We start from the raw sequence: 22,145 nt of genomic DNA, 5'->3' as shown, positions 1-22,145 counted from the left end.
GAGTGCCTTTTAATATAACTATACCTGTTGCTATATGTTTATGTGCCTCACACATGGAGAGGAGATGGTGAGGGGGTTTTTTTTTTTTTTGTAGTCCTGTGTTGCCGGGGGAGTTCTTTCCACAGTTTTGGCCCACCAAATATTCTTTCTTGTGCACTGAGCAGCTTTACTCACTTTCATGAGAATTCCCTAGGAAAGCTGTTAACCAAGAGCAAATCTGTTAACCAGTTTTCATCCTGAAACTTTAGCCAATCTTTTAAGTAGTCAGGGCAGGGCACAGATTGTTTGAAGAAAAGGACTAAAAGAAATCTTGAACTTGATTCATAATGTGAGGGGAAGCCAGTGTCGAGCATGAAGGGCAGGTTTGACATGTTCACTGCGTTGTGGAGAAGATGCACAGCAGTGTTCTGAACTAGTTGAAGTTTCCTAATCTCCATAGGCTTTATGTCTAGGTTTACTACATATAATCTGTCTGTTAGGAGATCAAGTCATGAATAGTTTAGACTACATTTCCATTCACAAGAATGGGACAGAGTTTCCTTGCTAAGTGGAGACAGTAGAAACAATTACTCACAGATGATATTAAAAAATGGCTTTTCCTTGGTCATTCTTCCCCCAACTCAATATATTCATCCTTACCCATGTCACCAGCCTCTACCAGCTCCCCTCTAAATCCGGTTTTGTTTTCTTTCTCCTCATCCTTCACCAACATCATACTTGTGTTTGACTTTTCTTGGTGGCCTCTTTCTCCTCCTTAGTTGCTGTTCCCATTAGCTCTTATTTCTTGATGGCTTAATGTTCATTCTTGGCATCTTCTCCTTCCTCCTTACCAATCAGATTCTCAGATGTCATTTCAACTCTTCCTTCATGCCTGGTTGTGATACTGCTGAACTTAAACCAGAGGCTACGTCTAGACTTCAGGCTTCTTTAGGAAGAAGAGATCTTCCAAAAAAAGTCTTCCGAAAGAGAGAGTCCAAACTGCCAAAGCACATTGAAAAAGTAATCTGTCTTTTCGAAAGATAGCATCCATGCTGAATGGATACTATCTCTCATTTACGCTGTGATTACTATGGATGGAGTGGCCACCGAGGCATCTGTGCTTTTTTCTCTTTCCTCTTCTTTCAAAAGAACTCCCTCTTTCCCATCCACACATGCTTTTTTCTGAAAGAGCTCTTTCGGAAAAAGGCTTCTTCCTTGTAGAGAAAGATTTACCAATGTTGGAATAACCCCTCTGTTCTTCTGGGTTTTTTTCAAAAGAATGCGATTGCAGTGTGGACATAAGTGATTTTTTTTTAAATAGTGTTGTCATAGCCTGAGTTATATATGAGACTGCTTAAGTCAGATTTATCCCCCAAGTCACAGAGTATGAGGAATCCTCAAAGGCATGTCTTATGATAGGCAAATTGACATTCAACTATGGTTCAGTCAATCCCCACTTGAAAAAACTCAGGTCATGCCAAGGCAGGTATACAGGCACCTAAGGGAAGCAGTCTCTCCGGTTTACTCAACATCACTATCTGGCCAGGAACATTCATCACTAGTAGTTTTAACAGACTGCTCCTGCTTCTGTTCTAGCAGTGACTGCTTCTATACTAGCTATTCCAGCCTGAATCTGCTTCTGAAAACCACTGTCTTTTCACTCCCTTTTTGTGATATCTCCAGCAAAAACAAAATTTTTGAAGAAGGCCTGCTTCACTTCTTTCTTCAAACATTGTGCATGTGCAATTGCCATGATTATAAGTTACCAAGTGGCTTTTCTAAGCAAGTACATTTATTCTTAAGGTAAAACCATTACAGAGAAAATGTTTAAAACAATTAGACCCACACATATGCTCATAAGCCAACCAGATGTCATCCCATCACACCAACAAAGGCTAAGGCTGCCAGTGGGTGATTGTCCATTAAATCCCACAAAATGGGCTTTTCTATGATCACAAGTTCATTACTGTTTTCACCAAATAATATGGGAGCCAAAAGACCTTCTAACCCTTCTCTAAGAATTGACTACAGGTACTTTCTTGTTTCTGGATCAGAATGAAGTCCTGGGTCCAATTTAATTCAGTCAATTTAACCAAAATTCTTCCTTAGAGGCTCACATATACTGGTTCAAACTGGATTTTCCAGAGACCAAGCAACAATCCCACTGGTGGCCGAACTGTTCTTAGTTCCTGGAGGTCTATTGTCCTCCTCCCTAATGGAAATAAACACAATCCTTCAATAGTACATTTGCATTTTAATACAGTCTACTCCTAAAATGCTTACATCTTAAGTCAGTAGAGTTTAACTTAATTCAATGAGATTTGTCCATGGTATAGCACGAGAAAGTATGTGCACAAAACCACCCAGCCATAGCATATAATTATGTTCACAACATGCACATGGTTAATTTAGTAAAAACATAAAATTCTCTTTTTTTTAAATTTCCAGCAACAGACTCCTTAATTTTTAGAATCCAGAATCCTAACACATAAGAATCCAAAAACACAGAGTGAGAAAGCAGGATGCTCTGTTAAACAAGCTTCTCCATAAACTCCACATATCTTACTCCATGCTGAAGACTGCAACTACAGGTCCCAGATCCATCAGAACTCCATAAGCTGCAACCAGGATCATGAAACTATTTACAATATGCATTGATAGCGTGTAACTTTAACACAATTTCCAAAGCATCACAACACTATATGCTCTACTTTGCAGCTAGCACAAGCTCTGGTTGCCATTACAGGTAGCATGGTGGCAGCCAGTCTGCTTCCCTCTCCCTTTAGCAATAGCTTGTCCTTGGAAACATCTAGGGATGAGCGTAGGAGAGCACACACACTGCAGATTAGACTCTTGAAACAAGGTGTGTAAGTAAGTGGGAGCTTTCTTGCATTCTGCTTTATAGCAACACAAGAGCCTACATTGTCTGGGCTAATGCAAATTAGAAATGTGCTGGTGATTTTTTAAAAAATATTTTATTTAAATATTCCCTTGTGAGTTGAAAATCCAAACTTAGGTAATATGGCAAAGTGCAGGAGACCATTGACAAATCTTGCTTGGTAAAGCTTACTGCTAAAAGTACACAGCATCAATAATAGGAAATACTCATGTGCTAGGAGGCAAGTCACCCGAAAAAACAGGAGGGCCTCCATCTGCCTTTTGTGTGGTTTGTAACAGGTGAGGACAACATTAAAGTCCACAGGTGCTCCATAGTGGTATGTCTATACAGCTGCATTATTTTGGAATAACTAACATTATTCTGAAATAACATAGTGCGTGTCTACACTGACAGCCTTTATATCAAAATAATGTTGAGCTGGAGGACTTCTTACTCCAACTCGTGGTAACCTTCATTTCATGAGGAGTGAAGGAAGTCAAAGGAAGAGTATTCTTCCTTCAACTTCCTGCTGTGTAGATAGCGCCAAAAGCTATTTCAACTTTAGCTACGCAATTGATGTAGCTGAAGTTGCATAGCTTAATTTAAGTTTAGCCTTGCTGTGTAGACATACCCTTAGAGGCCAGTTGATGTAGCTGAATGGATGCACTGACTCATTACTGCCTCTAAATGCCCTGGCTATTCCCCAATTTTGGATGGCATGAGGGCCTGTGTTAGTGGACACTGGCAAAAATTCTGGATTTGTATTACTTAGTGGCTCTTTCCATCTCTCTTATACAATTTCTTCTCTTACTCAGTTTTCTGAAACTCTGTACCAAAATATTATCATTTCAGTACTGATTTTATCCAAATGCTTTCTTACCCATGGCTCAGTGGTTTGATAAAGCATGTGCCACTGCTTACAAATTAATGACAAATGCACTTAAAGCCTGAGAAAACACACACATTTTAAGCCCCAAATTTAAGCAGAACTAAAAATTCAACTGCCATGAACTAGTATGGGAGAGGAACTTATTCACTGATTCAGAATGCACCTTCTTCACTGGGAATAGGAGGCTAGGAACTAACCACTATGCTTTCCAAGCATTATGTGGAGATGTAGCTGTCAAAGAGAACTGCATGGTTAAAAGTTTCTAGAAGACTTTTGCAATATTACCTTAGGGTTTAATTCTCTTTTCAGGCATGCAGTATTGCATGAGTAAGATTAGAAATAACTTGTTATATATTCTCATTGCCTGCTCCTAGAGAGCTTTTTCCTTTAACACAATGAACATCTTATGTCAGCCTGCACACTCTCATTTGCAGGTGACATGCTGAGAAAGCAGAGCTAATTTGTTGACTGACATATTGGTTTGAAGATAAGATGCCCAGTAGCCACACTGGTAACAATTATTTTGATAGCCTTGCTCATAGGCAGCTATTTCACAGATGGGCAGAATTCATCAACCCTCCCCAAACCGGGGAAATTTGGCATGTATATAGAAGTTCCATGAGATTCAAGGTCACTTGGATTATAATGACCAAAGAGGAACAAGAGTTACAGTTACAAAATGTAGATAAACATGGACAAGATTAAAGTACATCTTTTAATTTTATCTACAGGATAGTTTTGAGGCTAACTATATACCTCTGATACTTGGATAAAAGGAGATGTAAAAATGCAGAGTGTTGTTATAAACATTTCTATTTTTAGATTAAAAATTATGTCATCTTATGTGATTTAAATTTAAAAAAATGAGAGAACAATGTATGATAGTTCTAGTTTCGCTGAGAGCTGTAGTCTAGTGACGTTCTGAAAGCAAATCACTAACTAGTTTTTTTTAAATTTATTTAAACTTATTTATTTCTGCCTGACATATAATTTTTATACCTCTCCTTAGACCTGAATAAGAGAGTCTTATCTAGAGCTCCTTGTCTTGAATTTTGCTGGAGAGATTAGAACTGAACCATTCATGGTACATCTAGACTACATGTTTTTGTCAACAGAAGTTTTGTCGACAGATACTATCTACAAAGCTTCTGTCGACAAAGAGCATCTAGACTACATCCAGTTCTTTTGACAAAGCAAGCCGCTTTGTCAACATGACAGTGTAGACGCAAAGGACAGTGTAGATGCAATAACACCTTCTGTTGACAGAACTCTGTCGACAAAAGGCGTTATTCCTCATCAAATGAGGCGTTATTCCTCGTCGAATGCTGAGTTCTGTTGACATTATGTTGACAGAACTCAGTGGCAGTGTAGATGCAGGTATAGTTTTGTTGACAAAAGTCCACTCTTGTTGACAAAACCCTGTAGTCTAGACACACCCTCAATCTGAATCTATGAATTGAAACCAAATGAGACTACTTTCTAGCCTGAGTTCAGATCTAGGATACCTAATCCCCAACCTTTGATCATCACTGAACCCAAAGTCCTAAATACCAGTCCAAATTCAACCCAAAATGCTATGGGAATTTTCTAATCCATATGTTGCTATGGTCATAGCGTACTAATATCTAATATACTGGTAGATATGCAGTAAGAATACTTCCATATGCCACCTTTACTAGAGAAAAATGGTGCCTGATACTTTAGGGAATGATCCTGGTAAATGCTAAACTTTCTGACCCTAGCACAGTAAAGATGTTAAACATGTACTCAGCTTGAGGCAATATTCTTCAGTGCCTTACAGGGTTGGGGCAAGAAAGCTCTGAACCTTGCAAGATGGAGCCCATAATCTGGAACATTTCTCTGTGCCTTCTGCTTCTTCCCCACCTCTTCAATGTGATACAGATACACCTGTGCCCGCTGAATTTTGAATATTTAATGTTTAATTGAAATGATGAGTGGTATTTACATTGTAATTTTAAATTTGTAATCAAAATGGGAAGCAGCAGTGCTCCAGCAAGAAGAGCACAGGAGTGTCACTCATCATACCTGAGATCCCTTCTCTACTGTCAGTAATCTGCTGCATGACCCCCTTCACCTTTCTTGAACTAGTTCAAGAAATCTCTAGTGAAGGAAGCACTTTTGCATGTTCTTCACTTTGAAGTCAAAGACATCGAAATATGTGTAGGGTTAATCACATGATGAGGTGTGGTCCCAGATTGAGGCTTCTGACCCTCCAATTCCTCTCACTCATTTTCGGACTTACCTGTATAGAGTATGTGTACTTGGCAATAGAACACCTGCCTGGCCCATGTCAGATGACTAGCACTATAAAATTTTAGGATAGACATTTGGGTTTGACTAGAGTCCAGTCTCCAAGATTGTGGGGAATTTTAGAGTCAAGCCTCTGGTCCAAGCCCAGATATCTATGTTGACATTTTTTAGATCATTTGCCCAAGTCACACACCAGGGAGCAGCTGTGGGAGGTTTATGGTACTGTAGATATATTTATACCATCGCTCTGGAATTATTTTGGAGATGGGGGTGTTGAGCTGCTCTGCCTCCCCAAGTCTTTAGACATGTTGACATGGGATTGCCAATTCTCCTGGACTTGACTCCATTGCTGCAAATGGCATCCAGTTCATGAAGTCTGGGAGAGTTAGCAACTTTCACTGTCCTGGACTGAGGCCATTGCAAGGGGAAGCTGCAGAACCCTGGGCTGACAGCTGGACCCAATCCCTGGTGGAGCCTGTGGCAGGGCCAATGGGCAGAGGGACTCCAAGGTACATCTAGACTACGTTCTTCTTTTGAAAGGAGAAAAGCAAATTTGGCTCTAATTTGCATATCTTCTTCAGATCGCTTTTTCAAAAGTGTTTTTTTCAAAAAGAAAGCAGTTTAGATGTGGTTCCTTAGGGGGGAAAACCCTGTTTTGAAAGAACCCTTCTTCCTCAAAACATGAGGTGTGCAGGATTCTTTCAAAAAAGGGTTTTTTCCCCAAAAGAACCGTGTCTAAACTGCTTTCTTTCCGAAAAAACAGCTTTTGAAAAAGCAAACCGAAGAAGATATGCAAATTAGCACCAAATTTGTATATCTCCTTTCAAAAGAAGAATGTAGTCTAGATGTACCTATGTGCCAGTGAAGCCTGTGGGACTGGCAGGTGACAGGATCCCAAAGGCCATTGGAATCCTGAAGGGCTGGCAAAGCCCATAATAACAGGACTCCAGAGGATCAACAAAACATGTGGGGCCAGCAGGACACCACAGAGGCTGCCTGGAGGACAGGACCTGGGTTGGAGGCACCAATAGTAGGGATAGCCCTCAGGCATGAGAAAGTCAGGTGCAAAACCTGAGGGAGCTGCAGCGTTCCCTGTATCCCAACTTTCCATGCCTATGTATTGATAGACTAAAATCTCTTCAGTAAAGAATCTGACTCTTCTTAGGTGTTGTCACAACTGAGGCTTCTAGCACTACTGTAATTTCAATAGTAGCAATATTTGAAAAATGTAATGTAAAGTTATTTTAAACCTTAGCTCATCTTGTGATCTAAACAGTGTGCAAAATAATAAACTCAATACTATCTGCAAACATTCTCTTTAATCTTTTACTCTTTAAGCATTATACAGCTGGTGGATGTTCAGCATGTTGCATTCATCAATTCAAGTGCAATTCAGTTTAATACTGACACATAATCTGGTTGGCTTTAAAATGAAATTTTGTTTTTGAGTGCTAATTTTCAGGTAATGACTTCCTAATTGATTTCCTTTATATGAAGGGCCATTGATTCATTTCCTTCAATGAAACTCAGTTGGTGTCCCAGAAGAATTTGTGAAAAACTGCTGAAAGCAAGTATCTGTGACTGCTGCTTTCTTTTCATCTTGTTTTCTTCTTTACCGTGTCTAAAATGTTCTGTTTTAAAATGTTGAAATGATTTTGTTGTATAGTTGTGAAATGGGGGTGTTAGAAAAAGATATCCCCTTTCAAACATATATTGAACTTCTGTGGCATCCTACCTAAAAGCTGGATATTCTTATTTTCTAATAGAAAGATATTTAACATTTGTACAGCAGTTATTCAGAGCAATATTTCCCAATTTTATTTGGTCATGGAACCCTTTTAAACTCGGAAGAATTTTGAGGAACCCCTACAGCCAGGGGGATGGACCAGGGAGACCTGGGGGCCAAATGCGGTCACGCATGTCCTGAGTGGGCTTTGGAAATGTGGAGTGACAGCAGGGAAGGGGAAGTGTTTGAAAGCCAGCGAGGAACCAGAGAAGGAGCCTGTGTCTTTGCATGACAACTCCTCTCTGTCTCTTCAAAAGGGGGAGCGATCGAGTTCTCATGCAACCCTTACTTGCACTTCACGGAACCCCAAGGTTCCATGGAACACCATTTGGGAAACACTGATTTAGAGCAATGAGTTTGGATTGGACACAGCTTATCTGAACTGGTAGTATTTTACACAGAGAGGAAAAGGGGCTTTTAAAATGGAAATAATTGTATGTATCATTTTAAGTTAAATCACAACTGAATTTATATGAAGCACAGTGGAGATGGCTTGGAAGATTTATGCTAACATACAATAAAACAATTCAATCTGAATTGAATTATAATACATTGGTATAAGATCAATCATTAAAAGGGGAGTTGTTCCCTGATGTTTGAAGAGGTAACACACTGTGAGATGAAAATCAGTAAAAGATTAGTTAAAAGATGTGCTGCTAGTTTGGTTTGATTTTGCAGATGTATAGGTGGGGGGAATTAATTATTTTTACAAAAAATAAAAAGGTGCTGAGAAAAGTGAATTATTATTAGACCTTGCAAGTCAGTTGTCATATACCCTGCCACCTTGCCAGCTGCTTCACTGATAACTTACAATTCTGTTGCACTATCTTACCTCTAGATTTTTCTTAGGCAAATGATTAATGTGGAAATCTAGCCACTGATGTGTAATCATAGTCCCCAACATATGTACAGAGGGAAGATACTTGTGATATGTAACAGCTCTTTTATCTTTCAGAAAAAGGCATTATGAGAGCCTTTGGTCAGAATATGAAGGTAGACCAATTCATATTATAAGGTGCAGATTTTTAACTGTGAATAATTAGCCATAGAAACAGCTTACCTATCAATATGTTGAAGTCTTCATTATTTAACATTTTTAGATAGACACTGAATATCTTTCTAAGGGTTGTGCTGTAACTTTAAACTGGATTTCTGGGCTTGATGCAGAAGTTACTGGATTAAATTCTATGACCTGTGTTGTGCTGATGATCATAATGGTCCCTTCTGGTATTAAATTCTGTAAAACTATGTCAGTTGTTTTGTAAAAAGAGCAAGGATGTGGAACCAAAGGCTCTAAAGATGAAAGCAAAGTGCTGTACAAATAACCAATTAATTCTCACCAAAAATTTTTGAGGTTGGCATGTATTATCCCAGTAATGAGCCTCAAAGAAGTTAAGTCAAATCTAAGGTCATACATCAGAGCTAGAATCAGAACTCACAGATTTCTGGCTCCAAGTCTGGTGCTCGTTGCATACTCCAAAACTTGTAGATAGAAATCAGTGAGGTGACAAATTTATTTTCTCCCATTTTCATACGATAATGTTTTACACTTCCATAGAAACTTCATCTTGGGAGCTCAAAACTGATTCTGAGCACTAATGAACACAACTTCATAACATTCCTGGGAGGGAGTTAGATAAATTGGTTTTACAGATAAGGAAACTGAGGCACAGAGTCATGTGACTCAGTAATCATCACATGTAATTCTATGGCAGAGCCTCCAAATGTATAACTTCTGTCTTAATCATAAAATCCATCACCCTGTTCAAGCAATTCTTTCCAGTAAGCATGATTATTATTGATAAACATTATAATTTTACACATATATAGCTTGCAAAAAACACAATTTGTGAGTGTATAAAAAGATCATTACATTACAGTACATTAGTGAATTGTAGCTACCTTGAAATGTAGAAAAAAATAGTTTGATTATAGAACTAGAACATGATATTGATTAATTCATTAGTCACAAGCCAGTAACTGTTTACACTGATATTTGAAACAATTTACACAAAATTTTAAAATACCAAATATTTAGCATAGTAATTTTCAACAATAAAAACTGTGGGGAAAAATAATTACTCTTTACGTTGCTTTTATTTACTCAAATATTAAATTTGTAGTTTGTTTTGACATTTTAGGGAAGTAGCTTGCAAGAAACAAATAGTCCTTATCAACTTTTACAACTGATAAAAGAAAACACATTAAAATGAACTGTAAAATGATTTAATGGCCTAATTTGTACGCAACAGAAACTTCCTAAATTTAATTTTAACTTGTGTTATAAATCATGGAAGCATGAGCATTTAGTGTCAATTGATTCTGAGATACTTGCAAGTCATTTTTCCCATGATGGGATAGGGATTATATCTGTTACAGATACTCTTATTTTTCTTTTGGTAGGTATATATTTGTTTCCATGCATAACATAGCAATGAAATTTGAAGACTTGCTTTGTTGTTTTGCAGCCACTAGATGAAAGTATTGAGCATTCTTTATGCACATTCAGTCAATGGCAAAGGAAAGATGAACTGGGAGCATCAATCTTTTTTTCCCCAGTTTGTCATGTGTCTCTCCCCAGTCTGACTGTGCCACAATTAAAGTGGGGGCTCTCTGGGTTTTCTGAAGAAGGATGACTTTGTTTTATGGCTGGGGTTGGGTAGTGGGAGAGGAGGTAAAAGAGGTATATGACAGTCTGCTTTGCAGAGCTGACTCACCCCTCACCTCACATTCCTGAGGGGTGAGTCAGCTCTGCAAAGCAGACTGTCATACACCTCTTTCAGCAGTCTTTGACCTCCTCTAAGAGGAGTCTTTGACCTCCCTTAAGAGCCCCCACATAAAGGTACAAGCCCTAAGCAGGGGAAGCCTTTTTATTCTATGCAGAAAGCAAAGCTGGCACTGACCTACCCTCTCCTATCATAGACTCATAGAATCCTAGAACTGGAAGGGACCTCAATAGATCATCAAGTCCAGTCCCCTGCCCTCTCTGCAGGACTAAGCACTGTTTAGATCATCCCTGACAGGTGTCTATCTAACCTGCTCTTAAATAGCTCCAGTGATGGAGATTCCACAATCCCTCAAGGCAATTTATTCCAGTGTTTAATCACCTGGAAGTTTTTCCTGATATCTAACCTAAATCTCTCTTGCTGCCATTTAAGCCCATTGCTTCTTGTCCTATCATCAGAGGCCAAGGAGAACAATTTTGCTCCCTCTTCCTTGTAACACCTTTTTAGATACTTGAAAACCGCTATCATGTCCCCCTCAGTCTTCTCCTTTACAAAGTAAACAAGCCAAGTTTTTTCAGTCTTCCCTCATAGCTCATGTTTCCTAGACCTTTAATCATTTTTGTTGTTCTTCTCTGGATCTTCTCCAATTTCTCCACATCTTTCTTGAAAGGTAGTGCCCAGAACTGGACAGAGTACTCCAACTGAGGCCTAATCAGCGCAGAGTAGAGCAGAAGAATGACTTCTCGTGTCTTGCTCACAACATTCCTATTAATGCATCTCAGAATCATGTTTGCTTTTTTTTCAATAGTGTCATACTGTTGACTCATGTTTAACTTGTCCACTATGACGCTTAGATCCCTTTCTGCAGTGCTCCTTCCTAGACAAACACTTCCCATTCTATATGTGTGAAACTAATTGTTCCTTCCTAAGTGGAGTACTTTGCATTTGTCCTTATTAAACTTCATTCTATTTACCTCAGATCATTTCTCTAGTTTATCCAGATCATTTTGAATTTTGACCCTATCCTCCAAAGCACTTGCAACCCCTCCCAGCTTGGTATCATCTGCAAACTTAATAATCGTACTCTCTATGCCATTATCTAAATCATTGATGAACATTTTGAACAGAACTGTTCCCAAAACAGACCCCTACTAAACCCCACTTGTTATGCCCTTCCAGCACAATTGTGAACCATTAATAACCACTCTCTGAGTATAGTTATCCAGCCAGTTATGTACCCAAACCTATAGTTTCTCTAGAGGTAGGTGACAGGGGAGGGACCACATGAGGATAACCTGTTCCCTCCCTCTGAGTATTGGTCACTGTCGGAAGATAGGATACTGGGATGGATGGACCATTGTTCTGATCCAGCATGGCTGTTCTTATGTTCCTTTGTTCTTTTCTGTGCCTAAAGAAGTGAACAGAAAGATCCTACTGATTTCTCACTTAAAGCTGCCCCCGTTGCTTCATTGTTATGTCACTGACTTATTAGCACAATATTCTGTTATTGTTTGGCCTCCGACTGCTTCTTCTACTACTTGCGTGATTCTCTGGAAAATCAGCTGTTGGACCTAGTAGATGGGAGCTTTGAAGAAAGGTGGGCTGGCAGCCCCCATCAGCTCTTGTTTAGCCCCAATATCTTCCCCGCCTCTTGGCATGACACTTGGATCAGCTCTGTTCCTGCACTCCCCTCTGTTCCTGCACTTTCCACCCGCTGCAATCAACTGTTTCATGGTGTTTAGGAATCTGTAGGGTGGAAGAAGGATGTGGTGCACTCAGATTGGGGGTGGAGCAGGGGTTGGAAGAGGAGGAGTAGGAAGGGATCCTGAGGCAGAACTAGGGGTAAAGTAACCCCCTGTGCTTTGGAAAATTGACATCCATACAGCTGTGTGTGTGCTGTCAGGTAGAGGGTACGGTACACTCCAGCGATATCCAGTGATATCCACCTATCCACAACTGCCTTAGGATAAGCTCAGGGCACTCAGACAATTCTATGATTAGTGACTGCAGAGAGATTTGGGGGGAAATTTCTGCTAACATGCATGGGCAAGAAACAGAAGGGGTTCAAGGAGCTGACATAGGACATCCTTGTTGCTGATGATTATCATTAAATTGTCTGTTTAAAATTGTTTAAAATGTATATCTGTATATTAATTGTCTTCAAGTTGTTTAAAACTTTGTGTGTGTGTGTGTGTGTGTGTGTGTGTGTGTGTGTGTGTGTGTGTGTGTGTGTATGTCTGGCAAAACCCCCACAATTCCTTGGTACTTAATTCCCTCTATTTACATTAATTCTTATGGAGAAATTAAATTGACGTAATATTGTTTTGCTTTCAGTTGCATTTTTCAAGAACATAACTAAAATATACAAAGAGTTATTGTATAAAGAAAACAATGGATGAACCTGCACACTCTCAGGTGGCATCTCTCTGGCATTCAGGTAGTAAAGAGAGGCCTCAGGGACACCTATTATAGATATTTCCCACAGTTGAAACTAACTATAATTTTCCTAGCAAAATACACGGATACCTCAGTAATGCTCCTGAGCTTAGATGGTATGAATAATTAGTATATTGGAAGGTAAAAAAGCAATTCAATCTTGGGGAATGGGGAGGGGAGAGGTTGTTTGGTTTTTAGCTTTATGCTTCATTACACCAACTAAATTAAACAAAGATAGTACTCTACTGTACTGATTGAAGAGAAATGTAAAACAGCAATTGTTTAGCAGCTCACATCCAGTTAATACTAGTCATTTACTGGAAATGAATCTTCATAACAAGGTGAGATGGGTTTGAAGCACAGTTTGGGATTTTAATACTAAAATCACGTATATGCATATAGATAAGTAATTTTCATGACAAATGTGTCTAAAATTTACTAATTTACACTCTGTCTTGCAAGATATGTACAAAATGTAGGGCTTCCATACATTTTAATTACTACTGAAGTGCTATATTTTCTTTTTCATAGTCTCATACCTCCACGGATTCTCCCTCACCTGGCCCCTTTTACAATTTTTTTATACCTTAAAGTATATATTTTGTCATTGAATGCATGGAGCTGAAGTCAACAGAGTTATGCATGAATGGAAGCTAGCCCCTAAAGATTATTGACACTTCTATGGCAGTAGCAAAACTCTCATTCATTTAAACAGTATCAGGTTCTGACTGATTACAGAGACCTTCTGTGCTGTTACACAGAAAACAATTAACTGAATTATTAAATATATCCCTATTATATATTAGTTATGCTAGGAAGTTTAAAGAGAGTATAGGTCAATGAGGAATGTCTGTGTATTGTTGACCCAATTGTGACTGTTGTTTAGACTCAGTCTTTGAATTGCACAATTACAGAGCATTTTTAATTCAAATATAGTATTTGTAATTGAAAATAGCTTCCAGGCTCCATCACAGGATTTAATAGGAAGGTTGAAGTGATACATTGTAAACATGGATCCACTTGAAAAATTCCAAGTGTCCTTTTGAATAACAGAATGAGTCATATTAATTTATGTTAAGGAGGTGTTAGAAGACGTGGATAAGCAATAAAAAGAAGAAAACTGTTGGCCAAGCATTTTCCTTCAGTAGAAAAAAGAGATACAATCTGAATATGCAATAAACTTCTTTATATTGTGGATAAAAATGTATATAATGCAGAGATAACCTTGAAATGTCCCTTATAAAGAGCAAAATATGGTAATAAAACAGCCAAGTGTCTTGAAAGTAACCATTTTCAAGGTTACTCTTGTATAGCAGAAAGAAGGGTTAGCAAACTTCATAAATGTAGGGACTCTTTGACAGCATATTGGGTTCAAAGGCCATTTGAACTTGATGGGTTGTGAGCACAAATTCCTGAGTCACTTTTATTAACTCAATTAATATTCTTCTCTGGTTTCTTTTTCAGTACTTCAGTGTGGCAAGGAGTGTAGAGGAAGCCCTAATCAGCTCCTGCCACTCCAGCTCCGATCAAAGCAAATTGGTTGGGGCTAGGCAAAAAAAGGAGGATGGTCTGGAAGCTGCCCATACCTGGCAGGCTCTTTAGGCAGGATTAAAACACTGGAGAGCAGAGGGGAGCTGGAACTGGATCTGGGTGGCCTTAAATGTGAGATAGTGTCCACACTGAATGGACGCTATCTTTTTAAATAGAAAATTGCTACTTCGTTGTGCTTTTTGCGTGTGGACGCGCTCTTTCGAAATAAGCTTTTCCAGAAAATCTCTTTCAGAAAAGCTTATTATGAAAGAAGCTTACGGTCTAGACATAGCCCCAGACCCCAGTACCCTGCCTGTCCTCAAGCATAAAGTTTTACCCTGGCTGTCAGCATCTTAGTTGCACTTTTCAGGGTGAAATCAATAGCCCTTCCAGCCCAGGTCTCCCCAAATACATTCTCCCAGAGCTAATTGCCACATACCCAATCCGTTCTCCCCGTTTCAACAGGTGTAAACTCAGCCCATAAGTTATTAGCTTCCACACAATACACCAGAGAACTTCTTAGGAGGAAAATTAACAGAAGGTATATTTAATATAAAAACCACAGATTCTAAAATCAAATAATAAGGCAAAGCAAAGATATAGCTACGCAAAACATGACTATAAAGTTGCAGCCTTTTCTAGACTTTTCTAAATAAGAAAAAGAATGATCTATTCCCTTAAAACTGTTTCCCAGCATTACCTGCAAGCTACAAAAGTGATCCAGCATTCCCAGGCAGTTTTGCACCTCAAAAGTACCCTGCAAGTTATGAATGTTCTTCTGTTCAAACCCCTTCCATCTTAAAAGGGTTTGTAGGATTTTTTTCTTCAGTTCCTATGGACAGAGAAAACTCCTTACTTAGGCCATGTCTCTATTTACCCATGGAACAGCACTCCGGAGATGATCTTCTGGTGATTGATTTAGCAGCTCTACTAAATACCTTCTAAATGGAACATTGAGGGTGCCCCCATTGGTGATGGTACTCCTACTACTTACGAGGGCTAGTTAAAATTTTCTACATATCTGTCCATACATACTTTCATAACTATAACCTCATAACAACTCTTAAGTTAACATTATGGTATTTCATGGAACACCTTATTCGGTATATTTTATAGTAAAAAACATAGCATGCACACATTGGATTAACTGCTTATTTTTGGTGCTTAAACTTTGTGTTTTCCCCTTGGAAGTCTGGATGCTGATTGGTACAATCACCTGCTATGCTAAGAAGCAGCCTTCTGCCCAATGGTGAAATCCTGTGAGAACTTTCAAAATACAGGTTGTACCTCCCTTAACCGGGACTTTCTGGTTCAGCAACATCCATGGACCATGGATGTTCCTGGACCACAGAGCCCAGGTATTGGAAGGTCAAGCTATGGGGCAGGAGTTGCCGGAGTAGAGGGGGATGACTCACCCAGGAGCCCTGGGTTTGGGTCGAGGAGTATGGAGGGGCAGGAGGCACAGCAGGAAGTTCTGAACCCTGTGGCCAGGCGGTAGTGGGGTCCTGGCAGCAGACACAGAGCTCTGGCCCTGTCAGTGGATTTCCAGCCCCAGTGACTGTGCGAAGCTCTGGCACCAGCAATGGCCACAGAGTTCCAGCCTGGGAAGCCACAGTTGGGCAGATAGCAGTGGGGCAGGGCTGGAGCCCTAGCCAAGGAGCAACAGGACAACATGGGCTATGTTGGGAGTGACCTCCCCTGGTTCAGCAAATCCCCTGGTTCAGGGCTGGATGAGGGAAGTCCAACTTGTAACACAGGGAAAGTGAATACTGTTTTTTTTTTCCATAACCTAGCTTTGTGAAAGACATGCTCTGCAGTGTACTGGTTTTTATTTAAGTATAACACTTGGTCCACAGTAAATATTAAAAGGTCACAACCTGATTCTCCATTTGCTCATCCCTCTGTAAATAAGACATAAATCTGATACCACTAACCATGGTGTGCAAGAGAGGAAAAGGAAGTACAAGTCATCTTCCCAGTCTGCCCATTTACACAGAGACCAAGCAGCACCTTTTTTCTTATCTTGACGCCCTTCTATGGGCAGCCTTAGTACCACTAAGCAACTAGCATTTCCAGAATGGTTGGTCATGGAGTGGGGCTGTGGGCCTGCCCTATTTCACATTAGGCAGCAAATATAAGCTGCATTGTTGATTAAAGCTCCCACAGTGCTCCCCAGAATTCCTGAATCAGGCACAATGTTTCCAGCTCCCAATATGTAAATTGTGATATGAGTTAAAACAATGTTTCTGAAAGTGTTCCGCAGACTCGCTCTCAGAAACACATTAACCGGCCACCCCAGTTTGTTTATTTACTGGCACTGTGGCCATGGAGCCTCGTGGCTCCGTTTTGTCCTTTGCAGCAAGGAGAGCTGCAGGAAGTGGTGGCCCAGCCAACGCCACTTCCTGCGGCTCCCCTTGGCTGCAAAGGATGAAACAGAGCCAATGGAAGCTGTGAGGCTCCGTGGCTGCAGCACCGGTAAATAAACAAATTGGGGTGGCCAGTTAATGTGTTTCTGAGACTGATTCCGTGGAACACTTTCAGAAACACTGAGTTAAAACATGTTGAAGAAGCTTAAAGAGCTGTGTATCCCATATGAGGAGAGGCCTACCTTGTTAAAGGGATGCATTTAAGGACTGTACTTCTGAGGTTGGAGTACATGGTTTACAACCAGCTGAGCTGTTTCTTTTGCCTTAGTAATTTTTCCTAACTATTTGGATTGAAGAAAGGTTGAATTGCTCATGAGGTTGGGGGCACATTCCTGGCCATGTTAACACAGACTTTAAAGATTTCACTGTGCTTTTGGGATTAATAATTTGGAAGACTTGTTCAGATCCCCTAGATATTTCTGAAGCTACGAGAGGGTTTTTTTAAGTGTTCTCTTACGTATTTTATAGTCCCTTTAAAAATCCCCAAAATGGCAGTTTTTTTCATTATAATTTTAAGTGTTATTAACCTTGGCAAACACAAAAGTTTGAAAATTGCATAATTTTTTTTAATGAAAAACTGTTTTTCAAAGCCCATGAACAATTCTGTCAGAAAAGCAGAACAGCAACAGTACCTATTTCACAAGTTTCTGTAAGTTGATTTTTCAGCTTTGCAATGATGGATTTGGGCTGCTGTTTGTATTACCCATAGAGCGTGCCTTACTAAAATACATTTATCTAAATGAAGGCTGCATTTAAAAATACGTTGCTGTGCTGGAGAGTAAATCAAATGTGCTTTATCTGAGAAACTGATGGCATCCCACACCCCCGCATTACCTTATTTTTGGCTGCCCATGTCTATTCATCTACTACCCATGTCTACTTATCCAGAAAAAGCTACTATGTGTGGTACTGAATTCTGCTCATAGTAATAAATATGCCTTGTAATTACTATTTGCAGGGTTGGGTCCCAAATATTTTTGAAAGGATTTATAAATAAAATATCCAAGTAATAGACTTAGAGAGACATGTTCAATAATTCTGAATTTAAAGCCAGTCTTTAACAATTGTTTCATGGTGTTATACTGGGATTCCACATTTTCCCACTATTCCATATATAGCACACAAACATACTATAGTTAAAAAATGTTTGCAAATATGCAAAGTCAAGAACTCCAAATTTAGTAAATAACAGAATTAAGACTGCCTATGCAGCCTTAATACAACCCTCGTGTATGTATTCATGAATCAGTCAAAAAAGCAAACAAAATGTTAGGAATAATTTAAAAAGGATAAAAAATAAGACAGAGAATATCTATTCACCTGATCCAGTAAATGCTACTATATAAGTCCCATGTTATTTCCACATCTTGAATACTGAGTGCAGATGTGGTCACCTCTTCTCAAAAAAGGATAACTTGGCATTGGAAAAAGCTCAGAAAAAAGCAACAAAAATGATTAGGGGTTTGGAATGGCTGTCATATGAAGAAAGATTAATAAAACGGGGACTTTTCAGCTTAGAAAAGAGGAGACTAAGGAGGGATATGATAGAGTTCTATGAAATCATGACTAGTGTGGAGAATGTAAATAAGGAAAACTTAATGGCTGTGTCTACATTGGCATCCCTTTCCAATGCTAATGAGACACTTCGGAATTGCAAATCTGTGGGGGATTTAAATATCCCCCACAGTATTCGCATTTACATGGCTGCCGCTTTTTTCCGGCTTGGGGATAAGCTGGAGAAAAGCGACAGTCTAGATGCGATTCTCCGGAAAATAAGCCCTTTTCCGGAGGATTTCTTATTCCTACTTTCAAGTGTCTAATCTGCATCCCTTTTCCGGAAAAGGGGTGCAGTGTAGACATAGCCAATTACTTGTTCCCATAACACAAGAACTAGGGTTCACAAAAAAAATCAGTGGGTAACAGGTTGAAAACAAACAAAAGTTTTTCTTCACACAATGCACAGTCAACCTAAGGAACTCCTTGCCAGAGGATGTTGTGAAGACTAGAATTTTAACAGTGTTCAAAAAAGAACTAGATAAATTAATGGAAGATAAGTAAATCAATGGCTACTAGCCAGCATGAGTAGGAATGGTGTCCCTAGTCTCTGTTAGTCAGAAGCTGGGAATGGGTGACAGAGTGGGATCACTTGATGATTATGTGTTCTGTTCTTTCCCTCTGGGGCAGGTGGCATTGGCCATTGTCAGAAGATCCAGTATGGCTGTTCTTATGTTTCATTCTTATGATGAGAGAGTCTTCAATTACGTGATCACACGCTACTTTTCCCTATGGGATCCCTGCCTTATTCAGAGCAGATGTAAGGCTGATAGGCACAATAGAACCTAGGAATTCTGGAGCTTAGTTCAGTAGCCTCTAATGCATGAGCTAAAAGCCAGCTGGCTTTCAGCTAAGGCTGTAGAGCAGACTCATTTTCCTCTCTATAAATGGTCTCAATGCTACTAGGTAGGACAGTCAACACTCCCCGAAAGTGTGTGGGTTATACACAGAATATGCAATGCTCGCTTAATGAACAGCTCTTTAATATTTTGTTTTTCAATAATGTGTGGTTCTATCTCTGATTTTACTACTACTAAACAATTTCCTGATGATTTTTGTATGGTGCATCATCTTCTATTGACTTCAGCTGCAGCTCTGATGTTCAGCACTCTGCAAATCAGACCTGCAGGAGTTCAAGTGAGAACACGAGGAAACTTAGTGTGCAGAATGTGAGAAAAGTTAGTGACCTCCTGTGAAAAGAATGCTTTAAGTTACTTGCCCAAATGTTCCATAAAAACTCTGTGGCAATGGCAATGCCACTACATAAATCCATGGGGGACCCCACTTTGAAACAGTTGTAACTCTCTCTCCCCATCTCTGGGTCTAGTCTCATAAGACTCCTTTCCTTACTTTCCCTCTCCCTGGGTCCTCCTTGTCTCTCTTTTGTATTCAGAACAGGTGGATTCCTGCTCCTTGGTGCTTTGGTTCCAGGTAGGAAGTAACTTGGAGTACACAATGTATTTTTCCCCTAGACTTATTCTTGGAAATGACAAAACCATTTTGACTGAAAAAAAGTCTGCCTCACGCAGACTTTTACCCACGATGTAAAATCATCTAAATGGTTAAAGTTTGCAAAGTTAGAAATAATGTAAGCCTGGATCTTATAACGGGAAGTGGTAGGCAAACTTTATAATAGGAAGCATTACAGTTCCTGCCTATTTTAGTCAATAAAGACATCTGAGGTGAAATCCTTGAAGTCCTATTGACTACTAATAAATATATCCTTTTTAATGGTGACAGCTATATGCCCAAGTTTTACTTATTTGTTAGTCAAAATGAAAGAATAAAGCCATCCTGAAACTATAGTTTTCTTTTTTTAAATGATTGGGGAAGGGAGAACAACTGTAGTGGTTTGAAAATTGTTGAGAATTTCTACTTTTGTATTTCTGTCTCTGAAACAACTATTAATTCATCCATACGAGACATCTAATAATATGTCTAGAAAAGGAGGTAATTGTCTCAAAGAAGTTATGATGTTTAAAATCTTTCCTGGGTTGAAAATTGCAGTTGGGTGAAGAAATACAAACCAAACACATTAATGCTTTATTTTGAAATAATTTTCTGTATATATTATGGAAGTGAAAGATTCAGCTTTAAAGTGGGTCATAATTTGCATAAATGAGCCTTAACATTCAGAAGGAAAAAAACAACCAAGAACAATATGGACCAGATTCTGCTCAATACTAGATACATGATACTTGATACTATACTTCCCCAATAGGAGCCTGCCATAACTGCAGTAACTATCTCCAGGGGGCAGCCGAGTTAGTCTGTTACAGAAAAAAAAAATTGGTCTGGTAGCACTTTATAGACGAACAAAACATATAGATCCCCAACCTTTCGGGGCTGCTGGGCGTCTGGGGGCAGGGCCACTCACGTGCCACGGGTCTGGGGCCGGCACCGCACATGTGCTGTGTGCCCGGAGCAGGGGCCAGCTCAGATGATTCGGCAGGTGCACATAAATGCCCCAGCGGGCATCATGGCACCTGCGAGCACCATGTTGAGGGCCACTGATGTAGATGGTATCATGAGCTTTAATGGGCACAGCCCACTTCTTCAGTTGACAGGACATCTGAAGAAGTGGGCTGTGTCCACGAAACTCATGATACCATCTACGTGTTTTGTTCATCTATAAACTGCTACCAGACCTTTTTTTTCTTCTGAATTTACTGTGAGAGGGCTGATCCCTCAATAGGAAGCACAGACCAGGCCGACAGATTGAGGGGAAGAACTAGGACATGGCCAAATATAGAATAGTACAGACATGGAAGGGTTTAGCAACTTAAATTCTCACCTAGAATGATGGAAATCTTAGGAAGGGATTCTTCTTTCACAGAGAAGAATTTCTCCTATATCTTCCTCAGGGATAATGGGTTCCCATTGCCCCTTATTCTGGGCTATACATATTGTGTACATTCTAGATCTCAATATATTACAGCCTATAGCGATGTGTGCATAGATTCTTTTAAATGAATGAATATATTCTGATTGATATAAATAATTAAAATGTAGACCTGTTCATTGTTGCACAGTCATACTTCTGAATTTTGTATACATTTTTTTTCTAGCAGAAGCTTCAGTGGTTGAATTTTATAAACATGTCCTAAAAATGATCCTTTATACTCTTTGTGACAATTGGCTATCTGTTTTCCTTTGGTGTACCAGTTCCCTGTTTACTCTCTTGACATCTTTATCTCCAGTGAAAGCAAGGTATAGAAAGATAAGAAAGTTGTGTCTCTGTGAAGTTCCGCCTGTGAATTAATAGACTGTCCAAGACCTGACTGGACAGAAAATACAGGCAGGTATTGTTCTCTTTTGAGCTAGATGTGATGAGTCATTATGTCAAGAGGTGACTAAAATAATAACAATTTTTAAAAAACCTAGATGTATTGTCTTCATTAATTCTAGAAACTTTAATACACTTAAGAATTACCATAAAATCTCGAGTATAATGCGCACCTATATATAATGCGCATCTGCCTTTTAAAGGTCAAAATTCTTGAATAAACTAAATTCTTATCTATAATGCGCACCCCCATTATACTTGAGATTTTACGGTATGCATAGGAAGAAAGGGGCTCGTTCCTGCTGCTGATCCCCCTGCCCAGCTGAGCTTGCGCACGCTGAGTTCACGCCTGCTGCGGGAGCCCCCTGCCCAGCTGAGCTCCCG

The 22,145-nt window shown here is 39.5% G+C and overlaps 1 protein-coding gene across 1 annotated transcript in view; it reads left to right on the top strand.

The window, feature by feature from the left end:
• The window catches only part of CNTNAP2 (contactin associated protein 2), a 1,659,707-nt gene that overhangs the window by 674,713 nt on the left and 962,849 nt on the right, over positions 1-22,145 (top strand). The gene's annotated exons all lie outside the window — the stretch shown is intronic.

The sequence above is a fragment of the Pelodiscus sinensis genome, chromosome 2, assembly GCF_052426305.1.
Source record: "Pelodiscus sinensis isolate ZL-2025 chromosome 2, ASM5242630v1, whole genome shotgun sequence".
Classification (NCBI taxonomy): domain Eukaryota; kingdom Metazoa; phylum Chordata; order Testudines; family Trionychidae; genus Pelodiscus; species Pelodiscus sinensis.
Note: the sequence above shows the minus strand (reverse complement) of the source record. Positions and strands in the feature narration are given on the sequence as shown.